The following is a 13,878-nucleotide window of genomic DNA, read 5'->3' as shown; positions in this document are numbered from 1 at the left end:
TCAAGTCATCCTAGTTATTTCTTACACTATGACACTAGGTTTTGGGATTTTGGTATGATATCTTTGGTTATGTATCTTTACTTTTATCATATTTGTGTGGTTTATTTTTGTTCTAGAGGCCTTGCCTAGGGTATGAATGTTAGTTTCTTATTATATTAATTTGAGTGTTAGGCTTACTTGTTAAGTCTTAGCGCGACAAGTGCCATCATAATCCTTGGTTTTTGAGTCATGACATAGAGAGATAGGATCTCAGCTTCTCAATCATTTTTTTTGCAGCAAATGGCATTGTAGGCACCTATTTATGTAACAGAGTATGTCACTGTAGTCATACACTCCACTATCCAATCTGATGAAGATATTTGGGAATTTAATCATCAACAAGATTTGGTTAGTAAAATTTCACAGAATCATAAGCCTTTTAGATATCAATTTTTACTATACACCTTGGAGAAATAGCCTGTCTTCCATACGTTTTCACTAACTCATGGCTCATGATGATATTATCACGAATCAACCTTTCTAGAACAAAAGAATTTTGACTATCATCCACTAATGAAATCATAATTAGCTGCATTTTTATTGTCAAGACCTTGGAGATGATTTTATTTAACATAGTGCAAAAAATATTGACATGTAATTTTTATAGATGAAGGGTGCCTTAATTTTGGTATTAAGGTAATGGAATCATAATTGATAGCAGGGCACATCTTACCAAATGCAAGAAAATTCATGATAACATTCTCCATAAAGGCACCTCTGACTGGTCAGGGATCTCTTAATAAAAGGGAATTTAACCATCATTCCTTGGTGCCTTATGTCTTTAATCCCACTTAAGGAAGTTTTAGTCTTTTCTTTAGAGACTGGTTTAAGGATGTCCAACTATTGAGATCTTTTCAAACTAGGTCCCTTACTCATCACTTCTGGCAACACTACAGGTAACTTAGGAGTAGCAATTCCAATGAGTTTCTTTAGAAATTAATTAACTCCATTTTATTCCCTTATCTAAGTTCAACATGACTCTACTTAGACCGATCAATTTCTTGATAGAAGTTTATGGTTGCCTATTTTTCAAAACATGCATGAAAATAAGTCGCATTCGGATCTCCTAGTCTCAACCTTTTCACTTTTGATTTCTATTGAGCAATACTTTCCTCCATAGAAGACCACTTTTCAAGTTCTAGAATCACCTCTCATTTGTTCTTGTATAGCAAGCAAAGTACTTCTAGCACTATTGACCCTAGTTTCTACTGTATTATACTCTTTGTTAGCTAGTTTCTTCAACCTCATCTTAACCCTTTTCAACTTGTTCTAGATCCTTCTCATACCATTATCTTGGACTATTTGATCCTAACATTCATCTATAACTTGAAGAAAATTTTGATGATAAATTACATAATTAAAAAACTTAAATGGTCTGTTTTTTTAACACTTGGTCCTTACAAAATCACACTGAGGGGGAAATGATCATAGAATGAAAGCTCCATTATCATCCCTTCTATGTGTGGTCACTGTTGGATCCATGAAGCATTGACCAATATTCTATCTATCTTGCTGAGTATATGATTATTTAACCATGTATAATGTCTCCCAACTATCTTCCTCTTACAAAAATTAGTATTTTGTAGGAATTCAGCAAAGACTTAAAGGTCTATATCCTGTACAGGTGTGATCACATAAATTTTAAATATATTAGTCCAAATAGATATTGTGAGTTAATATAATTGGATTAAGTATTTAAATCCAATAAATATGGATTTAATTGAAGTAAAAATTTTATTTGGCCGATCTATTAAATTGGACTACAACTAGTGAGATCACATTGTTAAGCCCAAGATGACATCTTATTCTAGAGGCACAATGTGGCGCTACATGTCAAATGACGTAACATGCCAAGTTAAGTAAATAAGTCAATAGGATCATGTCATGTGTCAAAATTATGCAATATGCCTAGTGAAATCAAAGGCCAATAATAATGTGCTAGATATACAAGTGGCATATTCCGACCGATCAAATCTCGCTATTTTACTTAAATCTGACTGGCCGAAGGAAGACTCTTCTCATTAAAACTCCTCCATTTTATAATTATACATAAGAGTCATAATTCAGAAAAAATGAGAATTCTACAAGAAAACGAATAGAGATCATGAATCAAACACTACAGATTTCTTTACAAGCTATAAGTTTAAGAATTCAATGACTCAAGTTCAAATACAACTCAATATCAATGTGATTCAAGATCAAACTCAAATACAAGTCAAGATCAAGAGCACCAAATTCAAGATCAAGATCAAAATTGCTTGGATTCAAATACGAGTCAAAATGAAGTACACCAAATTCAAGATCAAGCTCAATGGCCCTTGAATTCAAATACAAGTCAATATCAAGTCCACCAAATTCAAGATCAAGCTCAAAGTACCTTGAATTCAAATACAAGTGAAGATAAAATCCACCAAATTCAAGATCAAACTCAAAATCTCTTCGATTCAAATATAAATCACAATCAAGTTCATCAAGATTTAGATCAAGTTAAAAGCCTCTGAATTTATATTCAAAAAGAACAATTAGAGGATTCATAGAGATAGTTACACTCACATATTAAAATTCAATAAAACAATTGTTGTGGTATTTTTTGTATTAATTATTATTTTTTTCAATGCATATTTTATTATTTACAATAAGATTTTGAAATAGTTTGTCTTCAGTATTTAAAATGGTATTAAATCACCCATAAGCAAAGAAAGGATAGTAATAGTACTTAACCCTATAGTAAGACCATTCTAAAGCTTCATCCTATCCTAAATAATGTGTAGATAATAGATTGTAAAAGAAAAAAAAAACAAAATTTGTAGTGGAGTGTGAAATAGTCAGTCAATCAAAGTGTCAAGATCTGAGACTACCCTCTAATCATAACATAGTGCTTAGAGTCACAAGTGACCCTACAATAACTAATGGCCTGTATACTATGTGAAACTACATAACACTGTGTAGAAGATAAATCTTGAATATAAAAAACTAATCAAAATGAAATGTCAAGATTTGAATCAACATGTATATCACTTAACATAACATAACTGGACATCTACTATTTATCTGAAAGCCTCAAACTACGAGAAGTTATTGAGACAAGCCACCAACTAGGTTCAACTATCTGAAACTAAAATAAAACTAAAGAAATATGGATAATTGGTCCTCAAATAATAAGGACTCTCTAAAAATTATTTCTAATGTGATACTGAGTCATACTAGCCTCGAGTGGAATGCTGAACATTGAAGAATATATTATAATATAATATAGCATAAAAAAAGTATGCGGTCAGTACTTTGAATGTACTGAGCATGTGGGATATACATGATCTAACATATGTTAGATATGTTGAATGTAACACGGTAAATTAAACACAAAAGTGAGATGTCCAAGCTGATACAATAACCAAGTAATAAACATATAGTCGTACATAATAGGTGAACAAATTGAGTACATGATCATGAAAATATTTGAATTTAGACTGTAGACTATGGGAGCTATCGTTAACTGATATACCCCAGTTTGAGCTAATTGAGGTCCAACTTGTAACCCCACTTAGAAGGATGCTCTGTACCTTGCCAAGGGTACGAACACTAGCTGACGTGGATCCACAAAACTAATATTTGAAAAGACTAAGGTGTCAAACCTATTCTGATGAGTAACCCTTTAGAACCTACGACTTAAGGAATTCTATTGAAGGTCTTAGCCTAACTGACCGGTGAGCCTTCATCCCTGCTCCGCTAGGTGCCAATAACTACTCTAACTTAATATAACTGATAATTGGATACTTTATTTAGAATAGATAACTGACAAGCTCATAACAGTGATGTATGAGACTAAAATAGTATACATTTATCTAAAAGGAAGTCTACATCATATAACCATGGAAGAATCTGTATTCATTACTTATTTAGGAAATTCTAGGTCATCGGGTGTTCTTACCCTGCCATCTCAGAAGAATGCAACTACTAATGACAATTCTATAAACTAAACGTAATAAGGGATTTCATAGTTCAAACCCAAAATCAAGAATTTATCAATATAACGAGAGTTTATACTTATGCATATTTAAAGATGCTCAAATTTATGGAAAAACATATATTCATGTTTGTTGCGCCCTATTTCGTACCAGTCAAAACATGGCTCAACATATTGTGGCCGTTGTGACTCTGATTTTAAAAAAATTATTTTTTAGAGTCGCCACCTAAATTTGTAGGAAAAAATAGGAAAATTATTTTCATGAAAACTATTTTTTTTTATCTTCAAAAAAACTCGTGATTATGAATAAGGATTTTGGTTACTCGATAGAAAGGTGTTAAGCTCCAACACCCTTCAGAGCCTGTAGACCTCTTTCAGGTATAAAAGCATCCCTTATTGGATCAACAACTCAGTTGATGGGACTTGCTTTCCTTAGGGTTGGTTGAAAGGTAACCCAGTTTAGGAAAACAATTTGGAAAAAGATTTATTTTATCATTTATGAAAAACAGTGATAACTACATAGAATTTATCAAATTTAAAGTAAAGAAAACATACAAGGTATATCGACATATACTTACAATATACAAAAAAACGTTACATAATTTATTGTAAAATATACATGCATGTTTCAAAAAATATGAAAAACAAAAAGTAAAATTTAACATTAGCATTTTCTTATAATATGTATAGTAAAATAAATTTAAATGTTTTAATTTTACAAGAATGTAAAGTCTAGTGTCATGTAAAGTTAAGTATATAAATGAAATCATTGCGAGATAGAAGAAAGTATAATTAAAATATGTAAAAAATTATTTATTATAAATATAAATAAATGTATTTCTAAGAGTATGATATGAAAATTCATTTGATTTGAGAAAAAATTTATGTAAGTATTTATTGCAAAATAAAAAAATGTCAAAACATATTAGCTCTTGAGTAAAATAGACTTACGTGTATTTAAAATATAAGAAATCATATTTAAAATATAAGAAATCGTGCTAGTGTACATTTTACATTAAAATATAGGCAATAAGAAACCGCAGAAGTTGTTACTGTTTTTATAGATAAAATTATTTTACATTAGAATACCCGCCGCTGCTTCGCCAGATTTGACCACCGATGATCTTCCAGATCCACCAAGCCTCCACCACCCCAACAACAACCATGAACCACATCTGGTTGATATTCCAAGTTGAAATTCTTCATTTCTTTTGATTTCTAAACAGAAACGGTTGGATAATATTAAGACGCGTCGGACGTGAACCAACAGTGGATTTTTACTGAAATTAGCCCTATTCGCATTGATTTTTATGATAGTTTCATATACGGGTTGACTGTTCAGTCGTGTTTCTTGATTCGGGTTCATCGGGTTTCACTAGTGGTTTGAGTCTCGGGATCCTGTTCGACTCAGTCCATTCATCACGACCAGTTTCGATCTTTAATATTTTGAATATCGAGTTTGGAGGTTGGTTCATTATTGAGGAACACTAATTCGGCGATAATATTCTGGTGACACTATTACGGCGATACTATTTCGGCGACCAATTTCTACCGTAAATTGCCAAAATCCAGCAACTCAACCAAGTATACGGACACAACCCAAATTCGATCAGGTGCACTCGTTCTATCTTTTCTTGTTGTGTTTAGCTTTCTTGATACAGGTAGTATTCTGTACTATTCTTGGCTGATTATCTAGTTGTGGGTGTAGATTTCCTTGTTGATTGGTTACTTTGTAATAGTATTTTACGTGTGAATCTTTTTATTGTTCTTAGTAGTTTTGGAGTGTGTTACCTTGTCTAATTACTGTTACTTGATTTACTAGCATATCCATAAATTGTGGTAGTATTAGTTCCATCTATTCACTATTGTTTATCAAAATTTGTGTTATATTATTGGTTTTGTTGCTCTCTATCTATTATAGATTGTTGGTTGTGTCCCTAGCTCCTTTATTGACTTCATTGTAACTAGTGTGGCCTTTTTACCTTATCTTAATCCCCCTTTGTTATCTTTCTTCCCTTTTTCCTTTCATCCCTTTCCCTTTTGTCGCATAGTGGCGGTGATTAGCAATGGTAGACAAGGTTTATGTAATAAGTCAAGGTTGGGGTTAAGGTCAGGAGGTTTTAGGTCTGGTTCGACGTTTGAGGGGTTGGGTCTATGTCGGGGTTTGGGGGGGTTGGGTCTGGGTCGGGTCTAAGATCGTGCTTGGGGTTAGGGGCTAGGGGTAGTAAGGTTAGGCCGGATAAAAGAGCTTCTAGGTTGTAAGTTGGGTCTTGGAACATCGGTACTTTGCAGAGTAAGTCTATAGAGCTGGTGAAGATTCTTAGAAAGCGGAGGGTTAGTGTAGCGTGTGTCCAGGAAACTAAATGGGTAGGCGCTAAAGCGAGAGATATGGATAGGTATAAGTTGTGGTACTCGGGTAACATGAGACATAGAAATGGGGTAGGTATCTTAGTAGATGAAGATTTTAGGGAGCAGGTGGTAGAGATAAAGAGAGTTAGTGATAGACTGATGTCTATTAAGTTGTTATGGGAGAGTCTACGGTGAATGTTATTAGTGCCTACGCCCCACAAGTAGGTTTAGACGAGGAGGAGAAGAAGGAATTCTGGGAGGTTTTAGATGAGGTGGTGAGGAGCATCCCGAGCACTGAGAAGCTTTTCATAGGAGGGGATTTCAATGGGCATATTGGGTCTCTATCGAGAGGGTACGATAATGTGCATGGCAGTTTTAGTTTTGGTGAGCAAAATGAAGGAGGAACTTCTCTGTGGGATTTTTCTAGGGCTTCTGGGTTGTGGATAGAGAATTTGAGCTTTCCGAAGGAGGAGGATCACCTTATTACATTTCGTAGTTCAGTGGCCAGGACTCCTATAGACTTTTTGCTTCTTAGAAAAGGGGATAAAACGCTATGTAAAGACTGTAAAGTCATACCTAGCGAGAATATCTCAACTCAACATAGGTTGTTGGTGATGGACTTGGTTATGAATAAGGGCAAAAAGAAGAGAAGTGGGGAGGCACGGCCTAGGATTAAGTGAGGTAGCTTGACTTTGGCTAGTGCTTAGGAGATGAAAGAGAAGTTGAAGAGTAGGGAGCGTGGGAGGGTAGAGGAGGTGTGGATAATATGTGGAAGACGGCTGCCAGTTGCATTAGGGAGACCGCTAGAGAGGTGTTGGGTGTCTCGAGAGATCGATCTGACAAACATCAAGGAGACTGGTGGTGGAACAAAGAGGTCAAGAGAAAGGCGGAGTCTAAGAAGGTGGCTTATACTAAGTTGGTTGGGAGTAAGGATGATGAGGAAAGGCAAAAGAATAAGGAGGAGTTTAAGGTAGCTAGAAGAGAGGCTAAGTTAGAGGTTACGACGGCTAAGACAGCAGCTTTTGAGAGTTTGTATGCGGCTTTAGAGGAAAAAGGCGGAGATAAGAAGTTGTATAGGATGGCTAAGGACAGAGAGCGGAGGGCTCGTGACCTTGACCAAGTGAAGTGCATCAAAGGAGAGGATGGTATAGTGTTGGTTTAGGATGCCCTCATTAGGGAGAGGTGGCAGTCCTATTTTCATAAACTTTTGAACGACAAGGGGGACAAAAATTCGGTGTTGGGAGACTTGGAGATATCTTAGGAGGGCCGCGATTATAGTTATTGTAGGCGTATCAAGATTAAGGAGGTCAAGGGGGCTATTCGCAGGATGCGGTGGGGTAGAGCGACGGGGCCAGACGAGATTCCAGTAGATTTTTGGAAGAGCACTAGCGGGGCAGGTCTGGAGTGGTTGACAAGGCTGTTTAACATTATTTTTAGAGCTGCTAAGATGCCTAAAGCGTGGAGGTGGAGCACAATGATTTCAGTGTATAAGAACAAGGGAGACATTTAGAGATATAACAACTATAGAGGTATTAAGTTGTTGAGTCATACTATGAAGGTTTGGAAAAGTGTGGTAGAGTTGAGGATGGGAGAATCGTGACGATCTCTGAGAATCAATTCGGTTTCATGCCTGGTCGCTCGACCACTGAGGCCATTCACCTTGTGAGGAGATTAGTGGAGCAGTTTCGAGAGAGGGGGAAGGACTTGCGCATGATGTTTATTAATCTAGAGAAGGCATATAATAGAGTTCCCAGGGAGATTCTGTAGAGGTTCTTGGAGGCTAGAGGGGTGCCCGTGATGGTTCGAAGACTCGTGTGAGGACGGTAGGTGGAGATTCAGAGCACTTCACAGTTTTGATAGGGTTGCACTAGGGATCGACTCTTAGCCCGTTTCTATTTGCTTTGGTGATGGATGTTTTGACGCGACAGATTCAAGTAAAGGTTCCTTGATGTATGTTATTTGTAGATGATGTGGTTCTGATTGACGAGACTCGGGGTGGAGTTAATGATAAGTTGGAAATTTGAAGACAGACGCTTGATCTAAAGGTTTTCGGTTAAGTAGAATCAAGACGGAGTACTTGGAGTGTAAGTTCAGTGATATGTCACAAGAAGATGAAGTAGTTATGAAGCTAGACTCTCAGGCCATCCAGAAGAGGGAGAGTTTCAAGTATCTGGGGTCTATAATTCAGGGTAATAGTGAGATTGACGAGGATGTCACGCATCATATTGGGGCAGGGTGGTTAAAGTGAAGGCTCGCCTCAGGAGTCTTTTGTAATAAGAAGGTGCCCCCGAAGCTTAAAAGTAAGTTCTACAGAGTGGTAGTCTGGATGGCTATATTATATGGAGCGAAGTATTGGCCAATTAAGAACTCCCACATCCAAAAGGTGAAAGTGGTGGATATGCGAATGTTGCGATGGATGTGTAGACATACTACAAAAGATAGCGTGAAGAATGAGATTATTCAGGAGAAGGTGGGAGTTGCCTCGGTGAAGGATAAGTTGCGAGAAATGAGGCTACGTTGGTTCGGGCATGTGATGAGGAGGGGCCTTGATGCTCTAGTACGAAGGTATAAGACTCTGGCTAGGGATGGCTTTACGCGGGCTAGAGGTAGACCGAAGAAATATTGGAGGGAGGTGATTAGGCATGATATGGAGCAATTACAGCTTACAAAGGAGATGACCCTTGATAGAAAAGTGTAGAGAATGCGGATTAGGGTAGAGAGTTAGGGTGTGGGAGCGCGGAGGTAGTAATAGGGAGTGCTCCTTTGGGTGTGGAGTTTCTGGTTCGTAGTGTTGTGGCTGTAGTTTGGGGCTAGTGGTGTTGTCTTTTTTGCATCCCGTACTAGTTTATTATGCACTTATCTTTTGTGTTTGTTATACGGTTAGTTTGTTTTGTGTACCATACAAGTTTATATGCGCCTACTTTTTGTATTTGTTATACTGTTATTGGTCCTAAGCTGGGGATTTATCGAAAACAGCCTCTCTACTTCTCTTGAGGTAGTGGTATAATCTGCGTACACTCTACCCTCCCCAGACCTCACTAGGTGGGAATACACTAGGTATGTTGTTGCTAGTGTACATTTATTTGTGAAAATTTGAAAAGTAAGAGTTAAAATTAGATAAGAATGAATGTAATAGTAAAAAATACACATAAAAACATGTAGCTGAAATAAAGTATAAATAACAATAGCAATAATAATAATTTTATTTTAAGGAAGAAATAAATAATAAAAATAGCGATAAAATATCTTATATATAGTAGTGCATATTATATGTACCTTGTATTTTTTTTTTTTTTTTAAGATTATAAAAAATCAGAAAAAATCTTGAAGTAATGTTAAGGAGTAAATATAGAATGCCATAAAATTTGAACCATATTAAATTGTATAAAAATTAAATTTTTGATAAGTGAATTGTTTGCAAATATAAATGGGTTAAGTAATTGACACTTATTTATAGTGATTTACTTGAAAAACTCCAATTAAGATGATAAAACCGTTGAGAAATATTATTTGCAAATGAATAGGTAACCATGATATTCAGTTCAGAAAAAAAATATATTTTTCATTTGAGGTCGCACATAAAGCCCAAGTTTGTCTCCTTTATTCTAAAAAATTTATTCGTATGCTAAAAGTAAATGCTTAAGCGATATGTTGTGTTATGTCTAATAGAAAAACAAATGAACGAGAGATTAGCTAAAGAAAACCAACTCGAGAAAATTAAGTAGGAGGTGAAAAAAAAAATCTTTAAATTAAAAATGGTGACAACTTTGACCGGTTAAGGCCAAAACTTTATTTAAATTGTGATTAAGTTAATTGGGGAGTAAAGTATAATTTTTAAAACCTTTTTAATTTTTTAAAAAGTCCTCCAACTCCAAATTTCAAACCCTTTTTTCTTATCTTTCAATTTTCTTCTTCTTTTTCTTTCTCCTCATGTTCTTCTTCTTATTTTTCTCTCTCTAGATTTTTCCTTTTCTTTCGTCTTCTTTTTCTTTCTCTTTTCATTTCCTTCTTCCTTTTTTAATTTTTATGGACTATTTTTATAAAAAATTAAAAAGTTTGAAAAGAAATTTTTTAATTTCTTTTAAAAAAAATTGAAAAAATAATTTAACAAATTCAGCAACTACAGTAATTGCTGCAACAACAACTATTAGTTGTTGTGTTACAGCAATCATCGAAGTTGCTATAGCAATTATTAAAGTTGCAGCAGTAACTATCGAAGTTGCTGCAACAATTATCGAAGTTGCTGTAGCAACTTCGATACTTAATTTCTGAAAAAAAAGTCTGAATGGAGGAGCCCACAAAAAGTGATATTTATGGTAAAAAAAAAAGAGGCAGTGGTGCTGGTGGTGACGCCAAATGAGAAGATGATATTTGTTGTGATGTTGATAGCGACTGTGGTAGAGGAAAAAAAGAAAAATAGACTACAGTTATGTAGAGGGAGAAAATAATGATGAATCTGGAAGAGGTGGCAATGATAGTGATAGTAGAGGAAGAGGAGGTGGCAACGGCGAGCGATAACAAAAAAGGTGTGGGGAAGGAGTGATGGTGTAGAAATCTTTGTGTAAATATAAGGTAAGGATCTTTGTATACATAATAAAACTTGAGGATTTTAAAATTAGTGTCATTAACACTAATTTTAAAATTATCACCTCTACTCAATATTTAAGATTTGTGTCACTTTTTTTTTATTTTGAAACTTTTTTGTCACCCTTAATTAATTTGCCAACCAACTCTAGGTCATTAAAGCTAAATGAGATAAATGAATATAAAGCTAATTCAAATTTAATTATTCACATAAAAATTCATAATCAAGTACATATAAGGAGATAAATGAATATAAAGCTAATTCAAATTTAATTATTCACATAAAAATTCATAATCAAGTACATATAAGGGTTAGTAAAACATGTACAAATAATAAAATAATCAAGGAGGAAAAAAGATCGATATTATAAGTTTCTATTCAACGAATCGGATCCTAACGATTTAGACCCCGAGTTATGTGATCTATTGCTGTTGAACCGATATTTTGATCGAAATGAAGTTTCAATTGAAACTCCAACTCCCGAGTTCACATGAAAAAAAAGATTAGGATTAGAAATCGAACTTGAGTTATATAAATAAGTAATAAAAATAATATGCTATGTAACCAGATAATTCAAACTTCAGTGTGCTGATTACGTAAAACAGAGAAAAATAAATGAACTTAAACATGCACCTGACAAATTATTACCAAGTGGAGCAATATTTTAGCAAGCAATGGTTAGATGAAGCTACACGTCATTAATATCTCAAACTATTCAAAATACTATCATTCTATTCTAAAGAAAATTAGAAGCAATTCCAAGCTAATTGTTTTGAAGACTGGACATATGGCAACATAAATCAAATTAACCGCCTATTTTATTCAAGCTCACCAATATAAGCATGAAGTGAAAATTTAGACGAGCTTATCAAGAATAGGCTCTTCAAGCTTGTTAGAAATTGAATAGTCAGTATCTAATGTCAAGAAAAGACCATAATTTGCTAATATTCAAACACAACTGAAGTTTTGAACTCATTACAAATCCTTCGTATGGACGAGACAAATCTCATTCCGAAATCAAGATAAATTTCCAACAGGTTCTCTAACAAGACTAAGGATGACGTCGAACACCTTTTATTCATAATTGAGAAGACACAAACCCATATAGAGAGGGAGAGATTGATTCTTGAATCAAAAATGAACTTATGCTAACATAGGTTGACCACACTTAATTAGTAACACACAATGAACAAAACAGAGATTCGAAAATGCAAGTTCAGTTGCTCGGGCAACTTATTCATACTACAACTAGTTGGGATAGTTTTCAAGTCATTATGAACCTAAAAGAACTCACAATTATAAATAAGTGCTATAAAAAACATGAAACGTAAGAAAAAATTTGGGACACCAAAAAGTTTTCAAACTTAAACCAACTCGAACTCAAAAACAACCACAGCTTAAAATAAATCAAGACAGGACCATATTTTTTTTTGAAAATTTGATTCTCGAGAGCGAACAACACTACTACGACCCAAACTTGAAACAAAAAATGTAAAATATATTCACACACAAATCCATTTCAGATTCGACAACAAAAATATATACTTGATCAAAATTCACAAACCAACTTATCTTTTAAAATCAACAACAACGCCATAAACTTGATCAAAAGTTAGGAAAAAAATCATATACTCGTGGAAAAAAAAGAAAAGCTGAAGGAGATGAAGGTGAAAAATAATTCCAAAGGGATAGGTTCGCACCTTTTTTGAGGCAGCTAATCGGAGCTTCAACGTTAAGGGTTTTCCGACAATAAAACTCGAACTCCAGAAACTCTAACTTAAACCAAAATCAAGAAGAGGAAAAATCTTCGTGACTTTTCTTGTGGGTTTTCCCAAACGTTAGAAGATAATTTTTGAGAGTGTTAACTGGTTTTTCCCTAATTTTTCAACTGTCAACTTGTTATTTCGAATTTGCAACTTGTTCTATGGGATGGAGAACACCCATATATAGGCAATCCGGACTTTAAAGTTCGAATTTGAAACCCAAAATTAACAAAATGTGGGAAGAAAATGGCGGGGGGGGGGGGGGGGGGGGGAGTGGAGATTTAAATTTTGAATTCAAAATTGAACGAATCTTCTCCTTTCTCCGTACTCTGATGATTTTCACAACATTAATGGCGGATTTGAAGCAACAAATAGATCGTTGCATCTACTTGATATCTGACTTTTGCTGATTCGGTTGATTCACGGGTTGAGGATGTTAAAAAAAGAAAAGAAAATCTTCCCAGGGGTAGCAGGAATTCAACAACCGTGGTGCAGCTAGGGGTCGCGGTTTCGGGGGTGATGAAGGAGAGGAGAAGGAGAAAGACGAAGAAGGGTCGTCAATGTTTTGTTGCTTTTCTGTAAAGAGATAATGAAAGATCCGTGGGATATGGGGAAAAGGAAAATGGACACATTTTCTAATTTTTTTGGAACAAGGAATATGCATTTTGGTACTCGACACTTTGACTAAAACTTATACGTCCAAACGTTTGATCCAACGGTTTAGATTTAATATTTCTTTCATTTTGGAATAAGTAAATTATTGAGGTATTTATTAGTGTTTTAAAATAAGTGAATTATTAAATTTTTTTCTAAATTTGCTTTTATGATTTGACAATCAATTAACTTTTAAAAAGGTATTACAAGGTCAATTATTTTTTTTGGGTAAAAATAAAAAGTTATTTTAAATTTATGTCTTTAATTTTTTTTTTTAATATATGTGTTAAAATCCAATAATTTATTTACTATGAAAAGGAGAGAGTATTATATATATATATATATATGGGTGAAATTTCATAACCCTTAGATTAAAAAGATTTAAATGGTCAAGATAAATTTGTGCTTTTTTAATAAGAGTTGTATTTCTTTGGTGACAGGGCGACATGTAATTGATGTATATAGTGTGGAGTGGATTGATAAGGTGGATGTGGGGTTGATTGATTTGAGATTTTTAATGGATC

General features: G+C 34.5%; 1 long non-coding RNA gene across 1 annotated transcript; it reads right to left on the bottom strand.

The window, feature by feature from the left end:
• Positions 1-11,189: 11,189 nt before the first annotated feature.
• Positions 11,190-13,360, bottom strand: LOC124888534. Its single transcript, XR_007046935.1, has 2 exons — positions 12,638-13,360; positions 11,190-11,365 (listed from the first exon to the last, which is right to left on the bottom strand). It is a non-coding gene; the product is annotated as an uncharacterized LOC124888534 (long non-coding RNA).
• Positions 13,361-13,878: the final 518 nt, after the last annotated feature.

This window comes from Capsicum annuum, chromosome 11, assembly GCF_002878395.1.
Source record: "Capsicum annuum cultivar UCD-10X-F1 chromosome 11, UCD10Xv1.1, whole genome shotgun sequence".
NCBI lineage: Eukaryota > Viridiplantae > Streptophyta > Magnoliopsida > Solanales > Solanaceae > Capsicum > Capsicum annuum.
The sequence above is the reverse complement of the archived record's forward strand: the minus strand, read 5'-3'. Positions and strand labels throughout refer to the sequence as shown.